The sequence below is a fragment of the Miscanthus floridulus genome, chromosome 5, assembly GCF_019320115.1.
Source record: "Miscanthus floridulus cultivar M001 chromosome 5, ASM1932011v1, whole genome shotgun sequence".
Classification (NCBI taxonomy): Eukaryota; Viridiplantae; Streptophyta; class Magnoliopsida; order Poales; family Poaceae; genus Miscanthus; species Miscanthus floridulus.
Window position 1 is genome coordinate 138426586 of NC_089584.1, and position 16005 is coordinate 138442590.

The following is a 16005-nucleotide window of genomic DNA, read 5'->3' on the forward strand; positions in this document are numbered from 1 at the left end:
GAAGAAGTACTGCTGGCTGGTTTGTGTAAGAGAAAAATACTGTTTCGGCTGGAAATTTACGATCGTTTACGACAAGCCACAGCCAAACAAACATGCTGAAGATCCATTGGCTCAGTTGGAAAAAAAATGATGTTGCCAAAGAAGGAAAGGTTGCTGGGCTTCCGAGACATTCACGCTTTCAACTTAGCTATGCTAGCTAAACAAGGGTGGCACATTGTACAGAACCCAGACTCTTTGTGCGCTAGAGTTCTGAAAGCAAAGTACTTCCCAAATTCAAGTTGTCTTGTAGCCCGTCCAAGGGAAGGAATTTCGTATACCTGGAGAAGCATTCTAAAGGGTATTCATACTTTGAAAGAGGGGCTAATCTGGCAAATCGGGGACGGAGATGGGATAGATATTTGGAAGGACCCTTGGCTACCGAAAGACCATACTCACCGGCCGATTACCCCCAAAGGCAGCAACATTTTGCGCCAAGTGTCAGAACTTATTGATCCAATTAATTACTAGGGACTAAGACTTCTAGTTGGTTCGATCACGTTCTAGGAAGAAGATGCGCGGGGTGATCCTGTCCATCCCCCTCACCTCGACATGGGAAAACTCGCTGGCATGCACTACGATCAACGGGGATTGTTTTTGTCAGAAGTGCCTATAAGGTCTATCGTAGGGGGTTTGTGAATAAGCAACGTCGAAATGGGGGCACCTCAAGTTCAGGATGGGCAAATCAATACGATGACTTGTGGAGCTCTCTTTGGAAAATGGAGATTCCCAACAACATCAAGCACTTCCTATGGAGAGTGACGCGTAATAGCCATCCCTTGAGAGCTAATTTAGCTTTCAGAGGCATGGATGTTGAGAGCTCATGCATAGTGTGCAACAAAGATGTTGAGGACGAGGGTCACCTCTACTTCAAATACTCTGTGGCCAAACATTTCTGGGCTGAGCTAGGCGTGGAGGAACAAAGAGAGCGGTTGGCAGGAATCGGTTCCACAGACGAGGCTGTTTGGCATATCCTAGGACTGAATAAGGAAATCCAATGCAAAATGGCAGTTGGAATGTGGGCGTGGTGGTCCGAGCGGAATGGCATCGGAGAAGAGGGAAAGAGGAGACCGATATCTCTTGTCTCTAGATTAGTGGAATGCTATGTGAGGGAGGTAATGAAGTTAATGAAGAAGGAAGTTAGAAGCGGGGTTCCGGAAGTGAAAGCTTGGCGCAAACCGGACCCTGAAGGTCAACTGTGACGCTTCATTCCGTAAAGAGACGGGCGATGGTGGTTGGGGCTATATTATCAATGACAGTGACGGTGATGTGATCAGCACGGGAAGAGGTCGAATGTTCCACCAGCTGGATCCCTTCCATGCAGAGGTTGTGGCGTGCTTAAAAGGGGTCCAGGCAGCCATCGACTTCGGAATTCCTAGGACGATGGTGGAAACGGATGCTCTTCTGGTTAAACAAGCAGTGGAATCAAGGCGTGGAGTCTGTCCTCGGCGGGAAAATTGATCAAGGAGATTAAGGAAATAGCCCGTTTGAATTTTGACTCTTTTCAAATTTGCGTTGTCACTAGATCCTGTGATAGAGCAGCACATGCATTAGCTACGTTGGTGTGTGTGTGTGTGTGTGGGGGGTGTGTGTGTGTGTGTGGGGGGGGGGGGGGGGGGGGGGGGGGGGGGGGGGGATGAGAATCCCATAGTGGACCCAATCCCTGACCGTATTCAGTTGGTTGTGGTTGTTGATTGTGCAACGCGTCAGTAATGGAATTTTATTCGCTCCAAAAAAAATAGTACAGTACTAGTAAGTAAAATTAGGGTGTGAGAATCGGTTCCGATTCTTCTGAGAAACAGCATATAGGTGAAACGTTTCTAGCAGGAACAGTTCCAAGTGATTCTCATTTTTATGCCTACGAATGAGAATCACTAGAAATGTGGTTTCGCGGTGATTCTCATTCTGCAGCCATAGGGTCTAAGTGATTCTGATTCGCCGAAACGTTTCTAGAGAGAATCTGAATCTAAAATGTTTCTACAAAGAATCTAGATCTCTACCAAACGGGTGCTAGCAATAATACTTTCTGATTGCTTTATCGGGTAAAGTTGACGTTAGGGTTTGTTTGCATGTCCATGTATTTCACCTCAATCCATATGTATTGAGACGGGGTAGTACAAAAATTAGTTTAAATTTTACATTAGTCCACTCCAATACACATGAATTAAAATAAATATACAGGCATCCAAACCGCCGTCACCGGCGAACTCTGCCATATAAAGCTCGGCACCGGTCTTCAACCCTAAACAGAAGACGAGCTTTCGTTGTAGCAGCGTACGCTCTGATCGATCGGTACCTGACGCCCTGATCGAGGCCGCTAAAGCTCTGATCGAGGGGACACGGGAGATTCCCCTTCTCGAAGGCAATCTGCGCGGATCCCGCCTTTCCCTTCTTTTTGACCCCTTTCTGATCCACCGGTCTTCATGTGTACGCTCTGATCGATCGGTACCTGACGCCCTGATCGAGGCCGCTGAAGAGCTCTGATCGAGGCCGCTGAAGATTCCCCTTCTCGAAGGCAATCTGCGCGAATCTGTATCTGTAATAAAGAATAAGTAATGGGAATTCAGTAGGCAACTGAAATAGGTATTTCTTTTTCATTCTGCATACAACATGAAAGGAATATGTAGTTTGCTAGCTGGGTTGGATGTAGTGACTAAGGGGGTGTTTGGTTCCTACAGGAAAATTTTAGTCCCTGTCCCATCGGATGTTTGGACATATGCATGAAGTATTAAATATAGACGAAAAAAATAACTAATTGCACAGATTGTGGCTAATTTACGAGACGAATTTTTTAAACCTAATTAGCCCATGATTTGATAATGTGGTGCTACAGTAAATATGTGCTAATGGCGGATTAATTAGGCTTAATAAATTCGTCTCGTAAATTAGTCTCCATCTATGTAATTAGTTTTATAATTAACTCATATTTAGTTCTCTTAAATAGTATCCAAACGTCCGATGTGACATGGACTAAAATTTAGTCCATGGAACCAAACACCCCCTAAAAATGTCACTAACAGTGAGAATATTATAGTACTTTTTTTGTAAGGCTTGAACATGCCTGAATAAGTTCTAAAAATAACCAGGACTGCAGCATGACTTTAAATAGAGAATTAGAAGAAAAATTTCAAATCCACAACACTTCAGAGCATTGCAAGTTCAGCAGGCCCAGAGCATTACAGATTAGAGAATTAGAAGAAAAATGTCAAATTCAGTTATTCACAACACATCAGGGGGAAGGGGGAGGGGGTGGGGGTGGCTTGTGTGGCTGTGTGGGAGGGGTATGTGGCGGTGTGAGGAGTAACCTAGCCACCCACCCATTATCCTTAACTACCTGCAATTTTTCATGCTCCTGTGTCCCAAAATCCCAACTGTGCTCCCACGCTCTCTCCTGCACCCTGCTTTTAGTTTTTTTTCCGTGCTTCCGTGCACGCCCTTGTTCCTGCCTGCCCACACCCTACTTGCGCAGGTGCCTCGCTGCTGTTTCCACACCGTCCAGCAAGCGCTGGACCGCACAGGGCCTAAACAACGTGCTGGGGTCATACTGCCACTTAATCACGCCTAACCGTGTGTTTAGTTATGTTTTTTTTACACAGGGAAAATTGCATATTTACCAATATTTAGACCTCAATCTGGAATTTTCCATAAAAATGCCAAAACAGGAAACTTGCAACTACTTTTCATTTCCGTTAACTAATACCATAAGCTGGGTGCAAAAAGATATCAGACAGTAATAAAATTGGATACGTACAGGGAAAGATCCAAAATAACAGTAACCCCCTTCTAATCTCCTTGGGTTCTTCCACATTCGGCCCATTCCTATGGATTATCTCACCTATGACATAATCCTTGCCCACTAGCCTCCATCTGCTGTGGCCACCAGCCAGTCCCTTGCCCCATGAGCCCCACATGCCATGGCTGCTCAACTGTGGTATGCCAGAGCCTGCATCAGGAATAGCGCATGGGCAAACCTGACAGTGTCTCCCCCTCCCTCTTAACAGCCTGTCAGTGTATCTCCCTCCCTCTTAACAGCAACTCGCCACCGGATCCAGGCAGGACAAGCCCAGAGCAACAGAAGAGAATGCATAGTGGCAGGGTAGGGGCGACAAAATGTGGTGGTTGGAGCACAGGGGAGTAAGACTTGAGCCCATGGTTTGCTGCAGGGTCAATACTCAATAGGAGGCTGCTAGCGATGGCGGCACGATGCTGCCAGAGTAGTTGTGACAAATGGCTGGTTAGCTCTGGCAGGAGGGAGGAGATGTGGCAGCAGACACTTGGGCTTGATGGAAGAGCTGCGGGCAAGCTCTACGAGGGAATCTACATGTGGTTGGAAGGGGAGCTTGGTGGACACTGTTAGTCCAATGTCAAGTATGATAGGTCAATCCATCAATGAGGTGAAGAAAGAGCGGCATTTATTTGCACACTGTTAGGGGCAGCTCCAATGGTAACTTCCTGGTAACTTATGGGCTAGCTCAAAGCATATTATTTCATATTTTAATAGAAGAGAGAGAGAAAAGCTAGCTCTTAGAGCTAATCTCATGCACACATTTCAAGATTATATGAGGATGTCATGTGGGGCTATTCATGTTATGAGCTATGTGCTAAGCTAGTAAGTAGCTCATATTGCTGAGGTTGCCCTTAGTCCAATGGCAAGTATGACATCCATCAACTGCTATTCTAATGGTAAATTTGTAGCAAGACTTTTTCTGGTGGCAAATGTGCAGAATTTAAACAAACAGATGGGAAAAAATGCAATTGGCCCAAACAATAATATCTAACATAAATATATATGAAATTATGGATCAATAACATCCATCAGGGGCAGGGATTAATTTACCTTCTACCAGCACCCCAAAATAATCTAAAAAACAAGAAGACGGTTTTATAAGTACCTTATAACGATCTTGTATGTAAGACGTCTTGAATCTCCAGACACGATCAGCTCATCTAAAGGTCAATAGATCTATTGTTAGAACACAACGTGAAGAACTGTAAGAGTAATACGGAATAGATCGCAAATTTCACAGGACCAGAGAGGATTTCTGCATCAAGATGGCATCAAGGTGGCACCTTTTTGAGCTAGGGCGCCAGAACTCGCTAATCAGGAAGACTCGCCTAGGCTGCTAGCGACGGCGCAACAACACATCCGAGAGTATACTGACTGCCTCCAGTCCATCTCTTCCACCGGCGGCACAACACAAAGCTTAAACTTATGTAAAATTTCAGATCCAAATCTATGGTGCCCGCCGCCAGTTCAGCTCAAGGCCGGAGGGAGGCGGACCTGTTCGTTTGGCGATCTGCGGACTCCCAGCAAGTCATCTAAGGGACTCAGTTATCTGGTAGAGGTAAAAAATTAAGATTCTGCTGAAAAAAAATAAAACTTTTGCATCAGAGAATGAGTGAACAAAAAGGGGCAGGGGGGCGGGGAATTGGGACTCACAAACGCATCAGCCGACGTGAAGACATCGGCGACGGCGGCGCAACGATCCATGCACGAACGGATCAGCTCGATGGCCGCGGCAAGGATCCGTGTGAGATGGGGAAAGGATAAGACGAGGGAAGGAGAGGACTCATAGGAGCCATCGGTTACCGGTTGGTGAGTATATATTATTATTATCAGGCCCCCTTGGCCGTCGTTTCGTAGCCAGTTTGGTTGCCTCCAGGATGGGCTCGGTTCGGTTTCTCTGTTATATATTCGTAAAATAAATAAACCGATGAAATTCAGAGAACAGAAACCGACCGGTTCGAGAGAAAAAATATTTTTTGTTTTTCCGTTCGAGTCCGATTCTAACCAAACTATTCAGCAGAGGTTAATACAACAAAAGAAAAAGGTTTTAAAGCAAATATAAGACAACAATACCTCTATTTTAGACAATAATTATTGATAAGAGAACAATAGTAGCAATATAATAACACAGCAGCATTTCAATGTGAGACATCACAAATAAATCGACATACTATTACAAAATACAAGTGAATTACAATTCATGTACTTTGATTCTTTTGGTTAATTCGATAATCTAAAAGTAGGAACCAAAATTACCTCAATAATTTCAGTTTCTCAGGAACCAAATAAGAAACCAATTTTTTCGGTTTTGGTTATTTTGGATCGGTTTTCGGTTTTCAATTAAAAATGCTGGGGCCTAGTTGCATGTCTCCCCAATATATGTTAGTGCAGTGAGTGTCTACGTCTTGTTTGAGAGGGCTCCGCCTTAAGGGCTTTCACTATGAGACGGAGCCGTTTATAAGGTTTGGGTTTTTTCAAAACAGCTCTGGCTTCTCCATTTTTTTTTTGAAAATGGGCTTTAAGGGCGTGATTGGTTGCTTTAGCGAGGGGGGCCGGGATGGAGAGTCGGTCTAGAATGGTGAGATGCATGCTTAAACCCTGCACTCAGTCGTGTTTGGTTGTCTTTGTTGTTGATCCAGTATGAGATGACATCTTTGTTTGGTTGCATGCATGGATGTGAGTTTTGAGTGTATGACATATGGGTCCTAGGCCATGCGTCGCACCACACCATCCCGGCTCGCATGGGAAGCCCGATTTCTGCGTACGCTGCGAGCCTGCACCAGGGGCCTCAAATGCACGGTCTGGTGCATCGATTTCGTTCGGCACAGGAAACCAAACACAGAGATAGTGCATGACATGGTGCCAGATGACGCTTCGGACAGCTCCATCAGGGCTACCAATCACGCCCTAAATGACTCCTAAATCATTTGGTAGAGCTCCTTTAGAGAAGACAGAGCTGGAGAAAAGTCTTATCTTACTAAACATGGCCTTGGTATTTGCTTTTTTTTGTTCCAATTCAATTCAGTGTAATATATCCCATACAGGTAACCAATCAACGGCTTGTTCGGTTGGCTGATTCGTATCGTTGCTGGTTCGTTTACGTGAGAGAGTGGTACTGCTGGCTGGTTCGCTGCTACAGTGCTCATGGGAGGGGGCTGGCCAGCCAGCCCAGCTAGCCCCAGCCCAGCGAACGAGCTGCAAGCGCTTTGTTCAGCACGACATTCTGGATTCAGTGAACTAAACAAAGACAACTTGCATCCCTGTAGCCTCTCCATGAGTCTGATTCTATTCGAGCTAGGCTCCCCTTAACCGACAAGCAACACATGCTCTAGCCGACACCGGCACACTGTAGGCTAGACAATTGGACCAAACCCTTCTCCCTACTTTTTCTCAAAAGGAATGGGGACTTCTCTTCTTTGCTATACTACTACGTATTTCCCGTCCCAAAATAAGTCTCGTGGGGGTATAACGTCCGATACCCATAGGATTGTACATGGGTCGAGCCATCAGGAGAGGCTCAGCCCACAAGATCAAATCGCGTGAGGCATGACACAGGTCGGTGTGCGCCGCAAGATTGCGTGAAACATCCTTGATGACAAAGGAAGATCCGATCGGATATGCTAGATATCGTATTCCTTGTAAACAAATATCATGTAAACCGATCAGGATAGATTCAACCGGTTTGTAACCAAATATCGTATTCCTTATAAACAAATATCATGTCAATTTCTTCTCAGCTAAACTAGGGACTGGTTTTTAGCTAAGCTGGGGACTGGTTTGGCATGCTAAAATTATAAATTTTGACCCTGGCATCACGTGAATGCTTCACCTATTGTCAGGCTCGGGGACTAAGTGTGCATACTTCACCTAGCGGTGAAGTGCTTATTTCTGGGACTAAGTCGTAAGCTCTCTATTTTGGCTCTAAGAGCCACCTTTTGCCTAAGGTATGTACGCTAAGCATCTACTGTTGCATGCGAGGGACTAAGTTCCTCCGCAGTGACTAAGACAGAGACGCTAAGCGTCCAACTTCGTTGCCCGGAACATAAGTGGGCACACTTCGCCTAAGGCGAAGGCTTCAAATTTTTTTACTTGAGCTCCTTACATCCTTCTAGCAAACCTCACGTACGAGTGAGTCCGAGCTTTGACTCCCAGTTAAACTGGTCGGACGCACGTTCTAACCGCTCGGCACCTAGTTAAACTGGTCAGATACTTGATTCAACAGCTCAGCTCCCAGTTAAACTAGTCGGACGCCTGCTCCTGATGATCGGTGACAAGTTGAACTGATCAGACAAGCTCGGCATTGCTCAGTGGATACAAGGCGCTCAGGGACTAGTTGTGGAGGTATAACACCCGATACCCATAGTGTTGTACATGGGCCGAGCCATCAGGGGAGGCCCAGCCCACAAGATCAAGTCGCACGGGGCACAACATAGGTCGACGTGCGCCGTAAGATTGCGTGAAGCATCCTTGATGACGAAGGAAGATCCGATAGGATATGCTAGATATCGTATTCCTTGTAAACAAATATCATGTAAACCGATCAGGATAGATTCAATCGATCTGTAACCCGACCCCTATGTGGGCTTTGGTGTATTGATGACATCCAAATTAGGGACTAATAAGATCTTAATGAGATATATTACAGCTTTAGTCCTTTGAAAGCTTTAAAAGAGTTTATCTAAAATGAAATGTTATCCCTCAATTCTTCAAGTGCAAAAGACGGATGAACCCAAAGCGCTCTCCAAATCTTTTGTGTTTTGTTTTGGGTTTAGGTATGTCGTACTATAAAGAGGGGTGTAAGTTTAGATGGTTTGAGGAAGATAGAGTGCTCAAGCATAAAAATAAAATCAAAAGAGACACAAAATCACCTCACGAACACTTAGACATAGTTTGTTGACTTTTGATAGTCGAAAGTCCCGACGTTTGGTGTCAAAAGTTCCGGCGCTTGCTGACTTAGCCATAGGCCGCCTACGCACCTTCGCCCGTCGAAAGTCCTGACGGAAGTCGGGAGTTCTGGGTGCCGGAAGTCCCAACGCTTTGGGACTTCGTCGCCTAGCTCGCCATGTCTGTCGAGAGTCCCGACGAAAGCCAAAAGTCCCTGCTGCTGAAAGTCCCAGCGACCACCGGGAGTTTCGACGATATGCGAGCAAGCCCAGTGGACTATCTACGTGAATAGTATTTTGCGTAGTGGCGGAAGTTCCAGTGATCTATGTCTAAACTTCTGACTTAGATCTAAACAGATGGATTTGCCTATGACTATAAATAGCTCTCTCCTCTCTTCTAACGGGGCATCACTCATTCATTGTTCACCAACCTTTGTCCAAAATGGCTCCCATGCATTCAAGGCGCCCCTCTCCTCTTCCCTTTGCTCTAATCTTCGATCCCCTAGAGTTTTGAGTGAAAGGAGAGTGGATTGAGTGAGAGAATCACTTTGGCAAGCTTGAGCACTTGATTTCTTCATCAAGCCGGTTGGATTTGCATCTATTACTCTTGGGTTCTTGGAACCCTAGCCGACTAGGCGTCGCCCAAGAGCTTCCATCTTATGGAAAAGCTTTGGGAAGTTTGTATTACCCTCGATTTCTTAGTGAAACGCTCAAGTAACCTTTGTGGTTGCTTTGAGAGAGGCAAGGAGGTGGAAGGGACTCTAACATTTGTGGTCACCTCAACAACGAGGATATAGGAGCTCCTTTGTGGGTTGCCGAACCTCAGAATAAATTCTTGTGTTCCGCATGCTTGTTGTTGTTATGATTTGTGCTATCCTATTTGTTCATGTTGGTTTGTATTCCTCCTCACCTCTTCTCTTAGGGTTTGGACTCGATCTACGAAGTGGTGACCTTTTGGCGTCAAAGGAACAACCCCAACACTTAATTTTACCACTAGGGAGTGGGGTTGTAACATATCTTTCACTCAAAGTTTATTTTAGCACTTGTAGTGAAATTCTCGTAGGTGCCAGAACTTCCGGTTGTTTGCGTCGGAACTTCTGGCTACCGGAAGTTCTGGCCCAAAGTATCGGGACTTCCGACTGTTAGTGACATTTGACTTTGAAATTACGTAGAAATTTTTAGATATGCCTATTCATCCTCCTTTAGGCGTTGTTTAGATCCTTTCAAGATCTCATCTCATAATACAATCCATCAAAGACATAGGACGTAGGTTATTATGTTAAACTGACGATCTGAATCTATCTAAATCACTATCTCTGTGTTCTGTGTCACCATCTAGTTCTATTCATGCGCACCTCCACTGATTCATCTACTACTATGGACATACCCCTCGATAGACTGTCGACCATGTTTTGTCGACACCGTATCTCCTATTTCGAGAAGTCAATCAATCTTAAATTTGACTAGATTTATAGAAAATAATATCAACATTTGTATCTCCAAATATGTTTATTATGAAAAAAAAATTGTGTAATTAGAGCATGTTTGGGATTGCTCTGCTGCACTTTTCCAGGCAACCAGATACAATTCCGCAAACATGACATACCCCTTAATCTAATGATGCTTATATGGTATAACAAATTTTAATATTTTTAATATATATTTGGTCAAAGATTAAATTGTTTGACTCATCAAAATGCGAGATAGATACATTATTCTAGGACATAGGCAAAACAAAATGCTCTCAGTTCCTCCGCTCTGATCTGCCTCCGTCTGTATTTTTGTTTGCTAGATATATGACCGTGCGAATATCACTTAAACCATGAATTTTTGTCCTCGCCTATAGGGACGCGAACTTAGACCAATATATTAAGAAATCTACAAATCTAATTAAATAAAAGATATAAACTTTATTTCAATCTTTATCACCTATATCGTGTCTACTTTAAGAAATCTAATAAAATTGGTTTCACCTTTTTAAGTACTTGTATAATTTATTATTATGTACTCACTCCATCCCTAAATAACTATTGTTTTCACTTTTCCCAGAAACAACTTTGACTATATATATATATATAATATTAATATTTATGGTACAAAATTAATATTATTTATAGATCGTTGAATTTATTTTCATAATAAATTTATTTAGAGATACAAATATTGCACGTATTTTCTGCAAATCAGTCAAACTTACAGGACAAAAACTAAAAGTGATAGTTATTTCGAACCGACGGAGGGAGTATTTTAAAGTTTAAACTGATTTTATTATTTTTGAAAAATAACAAAAAAACTAAAAAAACATATTTTGCATTAGAACCCTAAGCTATTTTCAAATCCATTGAGGGCTCGTTTGGTTGGGGGTAATGGGAAGCAGGGAATAGGAGTTTAGCGATAGGAGTTTATAAATCTGTTGTTTATTTTGTGACAATGGGAGTTCTGGTGGGAAGGGGAAGGGGAGTTTAGAGAACCAACTCCCACTAATCAATCCCCTACGTGTTGTTTGGTTGGGGGTAATGAGAAGTAGATAATGGAGGTTTAGAGATAGGAGTTTACAAATCTCTTGTTTGTTTTGTGAAAATGAGAGTTTTGGTGGGAAGAGGAAGGGGGTTTAGAGGGACAACTCTCACTAATCAATTCCCTAAGGGAGGGGTGGAAATTGGGTGGGAGTTATGTTCTTAATCAAACAAAAGTAGATCCGCACCGTCCATCATAATTTGTCTTTTAATTTTCCCCTCAAGACCCCCATACCAAACAGGGTGTGTTTGGCAACTACGCGGGAAGAGGCATATGAATTAGTGTTGGTAGTTGATAGAGGAAATTAAGGTGGGAAATTAACTTTTAGTCCTAATCTCTTGTTTGGTTCGTGAAGGAAAATAAGAAGGGGGATTGAAGAGGGAATTCATATCCCTGTTTGGTATGGGGGTTTTGAGGGGGAAATTAAAAGGCGAATCATGATGGATGGTATGGATCTACTTTTCTTTGATTAAGAACACAGCTCCCACCCAATTTCCACCCCTCCCCTAGGGAATTGATTAGTGGGAGTTGGCTCTCTAAACTATCATTCCCCTTCCCACCAGAACTCCCATTCTCACAAAACAAATAAGAGATTTGTAAACTCCTATCTCTAAACTCCCATTCCCTGCTTTCTATTACCCCCAACCAAACGAGCCGACAGGGGATATGAATTTTCTCTTCAATTCCCTTTCTTATTTTCCTTCACAAATCAAACAAATGATTGGGACTAAAAGTCATTTTCCCACCTTAATTTTCTCTGTCAACTTCCACCACTAATTTTTATGCCTCTTCCCATGTAGTTATCAAACACACCCCTAAGGGGCGGGTGTGAATTGGGTGGTAGTTGTGTTCTTAATCAAAAAAAAGTAGATCCGCATCATCCATCATGATTTATCTTTTAATTTTACCTTCAAACCCCTCATACCAAATAGAGGATATGAATTTTCTTTTCAATTCCCCCTTCTTATTTCCTTTTTCGAAACAAACAAAGAATTAGAACTAAAAATCAATTTTCCACGTTAATTCTCTCTGGCAACTCTCACCACCGGTTCTCGTGCCTCCTTCCACATAGTTGCAAGCACTTCTCTCTCTCTTTCCGTCGTGGTTCGTGGCGGGGGCGTCGGCTGCGGCCGCCGTCGCGATGGTCTTCCTGCCATCTCCGAGTTCCGCGGCGACAACCTCGACTACTCCAAGTTCTGGCGCGTCAGTAACGGCGGGCCAAGGCCGGGGGACGAAGCAGCAGCAGCGGGCCACCGGCGCGCTCCTGCTGCCGAGCCGACTCGGGATGCTGGTGCTCTACGCCCCGGCGCTCGTCGCTGCGCTCGCAGACACACCCCGCACGCCCGCTCCTCCTCCGCGCCCTTCCTTCCTCCAAGTCAGCTACAAGGCCGCGCCCCCTCCTCTGCAGGTCGCGCCACCCTGCTGTTCTCGGTGGCCGCCGCCTTCCGCTGCACCAGCCCTCTCCTATCAGGTAAGGATCTTGTCTCCCCTGATCTCCATGCCCTGGCGGCGTTCTGCGCTGATTGAGTGGTGATGGTCGCGTGGGTGTGAGAACAACAACAAGAAGAAGGGCGCGTCCGCCTGTTCCAGCTGCCGAGGCACCCGGTCAGCTGAGGCCGTCAACGCTGACCTGCTGCAGTGCTGTGTCTGCTCCAGTACATTGACATCTCCCCTTTTCTAGGTAATGGAGGATGTGCAGAATCAATCTCTCATGTTCCATATTTCAGGACGACACTGATCGAGCTTATTCTTGGGTTCTTGTTGTTTTGTCCATAGTTGTGTCTGAATTTAGCCAAGCAATTACGATCTGTGCATTCTTGGCTCAGTTACAGCGATCTGATGAAGCTAATAGATCAAGTGAATTTAGCCACTTTCAGTTCCAGGTGAAAATTACGATCTAATAGTTCACTCCCAGAGTTCCAGTTCCAGGTGAAAATTATGATCTACTAGTTCCACTTCCGGAGAACTTAACCAAGCAATTATGATCTGTACATTCTTGGTTCAGTACATTACGATCTGAAATCTAGGAGTAGAGATTTGGTAGCCTGTACCTTTTCCTTGTGCCCCAGTGTGAAAATTGGGTTTCAATGAAGAGTGTTTATTGTTTTTATTTCTTAAGAAATCAACGATCAACTGATGCTGCACTGAGCTTAGCAGCTTGTTGCCTTGCCTGCCTACAAGCTGAAAGACACTACTCCTATGTACAAAAAATACAGGATATATTTGTTTTTTTTAACCAAATAGGATATATTTGTTATTAGACTGAAAATAGGAAGTGTATGTATATGGAATCTCTGATTGATGTGTGTCCATGGTAGTACCTATGTACTGCAACTAGCTATATGCTTGAGGTGAACAGGGCTTTTTGAGGCATACACATGGAAATATAAAAACCTGGACTTATGTAGTACACAAGTTTTTGATATGAAGCCTTAATAATAGTACACAAGTTCTTGATATGTCCATTTTCGGAATTTGGCAGGGGTGTCTGGATCTGACACGGGTGCAGGCTATCTTAACTTGGCGAAAAATAGCACTGCTACACTGGTTTCAATAATGGTTGTTTATTTTTCTGAGCATGGGGCTAATACCCCACAATTATTTTCTCAATATGTATCTGCTTACTGCTCCACAAGGCCACAAATGGTGGATATGAGGATGCTAACAAAAAGATTGAAATCACATACACCAGATTTTTCTGTCACTGAATTTTAAAGATGATGGAATGTCAAGGGAAGTATGATATTGGTTGCTCCATATATGCTGATTGGGACATAGTTGACTTGTTACAGGCTGGTATTATAACCAAAACATCAGGGGAGACTATTAGCCCTCTCCAACTTCAGCCACGAAAAAAGGCACCCAGTTGAGCTTTCAAGTGCCTCTGAGCTGGTAAGAAAAACTGATCAGTTCATCGATGACATTATATTTGAGGATACCTTTTATATGCTCATTATTTCTCTTTAGTTGTGCATCCTTTACATCACTCATGTTTGCCATACAACATATGCAGGTTGATGATGATTCATCTGCATGTAAATCTGCTTAGAAATGCAATGCAACGCACCACACCAAAGTAATGGGCGACTTGAGATAAAAGTTGCCAATGATAAGGTGCACTATTTGACTAAGGGATTCCTGTTGTCTGTTTCACGTCTTTTAGTTTCCTGATAAGTTCTGTTCTTTTTTCAGGTGGGTCTAATTTCTGGAAAGGACAACTGAACTCTAAATTCCATTCAATCAAATTCTGGAGCTCGCACAGAGGTTACTTGTGTTCTCACTCAGTTTCCCTTCTTGCTACATGTAGCATAGCACGCCTCTTAGTTTTGGATATGGCTTTTGTTCTGTCGAATTGTGCTCTAAATATTTTGCTAGAACACTTGGAGATATTAATATGGGCTCAACTCAGTGGTCCTGGCAACGTAGTGACACAAGTGGCACCAGTTAGCATGGCAACCTGACTAAAGAAACTTTGATACGCTTCTTCTATTTTAATGATCAAGATTGAACAATGTGACAACAGTTTTCCACACTTTGACCTTTAGGTGCATTCTCTGGGACTCTGGGTCTCTATGTTCCTGTTTTAGGAAGCGTGGGCCAAGGTAATCTCAGGTACTGCCACACCCCTTGCCATTAGCTTTAATGGTCAGTGGCTGGTTGCATTTTGAATGAGGACTAAATGTTTCAATTAAATAACGAATAGCGCTCTGAACTGGAGGAAAACCTACCTAATTTCAGGTGCGTATGTAGACAGAAAGTGCAACTGCTGCTAAGTTTTTGTTGCAATAACTATGTGTCGATGAATTTGGAAACGACTGGCTTTTTCTTTTTTTTTGAAAGTGAAATGACTGGCTGAAATATGTAATGTAGTGTAGTGCCAACTCCCAAGTACCATCACTATTTGGTTGTTCTTTCCAGTTCCGAGATATTTCATTGGGGGTTTAATAGACGTTTTTTTTTTCTTTTGATTGACAAAACGACTTGCTGGTAACTTTTTTACAGAATCTGATGAAGTTGTCTATGCTTGGCTAGTTGGCTTGCAACAAATTATGCTCTTGGCAGACTTGGAGGGGATCCTTACAAAACCTTCGATAATTTGGCTTATGCTGATGCTTAACTATGTTCATTCGCTGAAAAGTACTGTTGAAGTAGTGCAGCAGAACAGGCCTGTAGTACGTATATCAAAAGTCTCATCAGATGCTAGCAAGCGCACCAGATAAAGTCTCAGCTTTGGGCACAGCAGGCAGGCAGGCGTTGCCATGCTCAAATACTGCATTTGTTCTTTCACTAGTACCTAGGTAAAAACAAGTCAAAGCAGTCCACATATGCAAAGTTAGGGTTTAGGGTTTAGGGTTGCTTCAGCTCAAGTTGAGCAGTGAACCCATATATATAGTTTTTGCAATCCTTTGCTCTCAGATCTTGTATCTTGTTTAACCACAATGCAAGCTCATGAGTTCCTAATATTGTAGTAAAATGAAATTGAAAAGATTTGTGTACCTGACATTGTGATTTTCTATAGGCTGCATACATGGCTTCGGTAGTAAAGGATGGCCGAATTCCACATGTAGTTTATTGAAAACATTGGTCTGGAAAACATCTTTTTTCATATATAATGGGATGCAGATCATTGCACGATATTTTTGTTTTCTCTGAAGGTTATGCAGCTATATTTTATTTTATTTTCCTTTACCAATGTTATTTTGTATACAATAATATGATTCGTCTAAGATTCTAGATTCCAAGGTATGACAGTCTTATATTGTGTTGTTTGGCGATGCTGCT

General features: G+C 43.4%; 2 long non-coding RNA genes across 10 annotated transcripts; one reads left to right on the forward strand and one right to left on the reverse strand.

Moving 5' to 3' along the window:
- Positions 1-2116: 2116 nt before the first annotated feature.
- Positions 2117-5683, reverse strand: LOC136453814 (uncharacterized). The gene is made up of 4 exons (XR_010759069.1): positions 5477-5683; positions 5107-5372; positions 4929-4983; positions 2117-2572 (listed from the first exon to the last, which is right to left on the reverse strand). It is a non-coding gene; the product is annotated as an uncharacterized lncRNA (long non-coding RNA).
- A 6605-nt stretch (positions 5684-12288) lies between these two features.
- LOC136453815 (uncharacterized) lies at positions 12289-15732 on the forward strand. Of its 9 annotated transcripts, XR_010759076.1 has the most exons (7): positions 12289-12904; positions 13000-13106; positions 13706-14115; positions 14237-14337; positions 14416-14487; positions 14769-14835; positions 15226-15732. It is a non-coding gene; the product is annotated as an uncharacterized lncRNA (long non-coding RNA). The 9 variants fall into 9 exon arrangements; XR_010759073.1 differs by having other exon boundaries at positions 14416-14961; XR_010759075.1 differs by having other exon boundaries at positions 14416-14835.
- Positions 15733-16005: the final 273 nt, after the last annotated feature.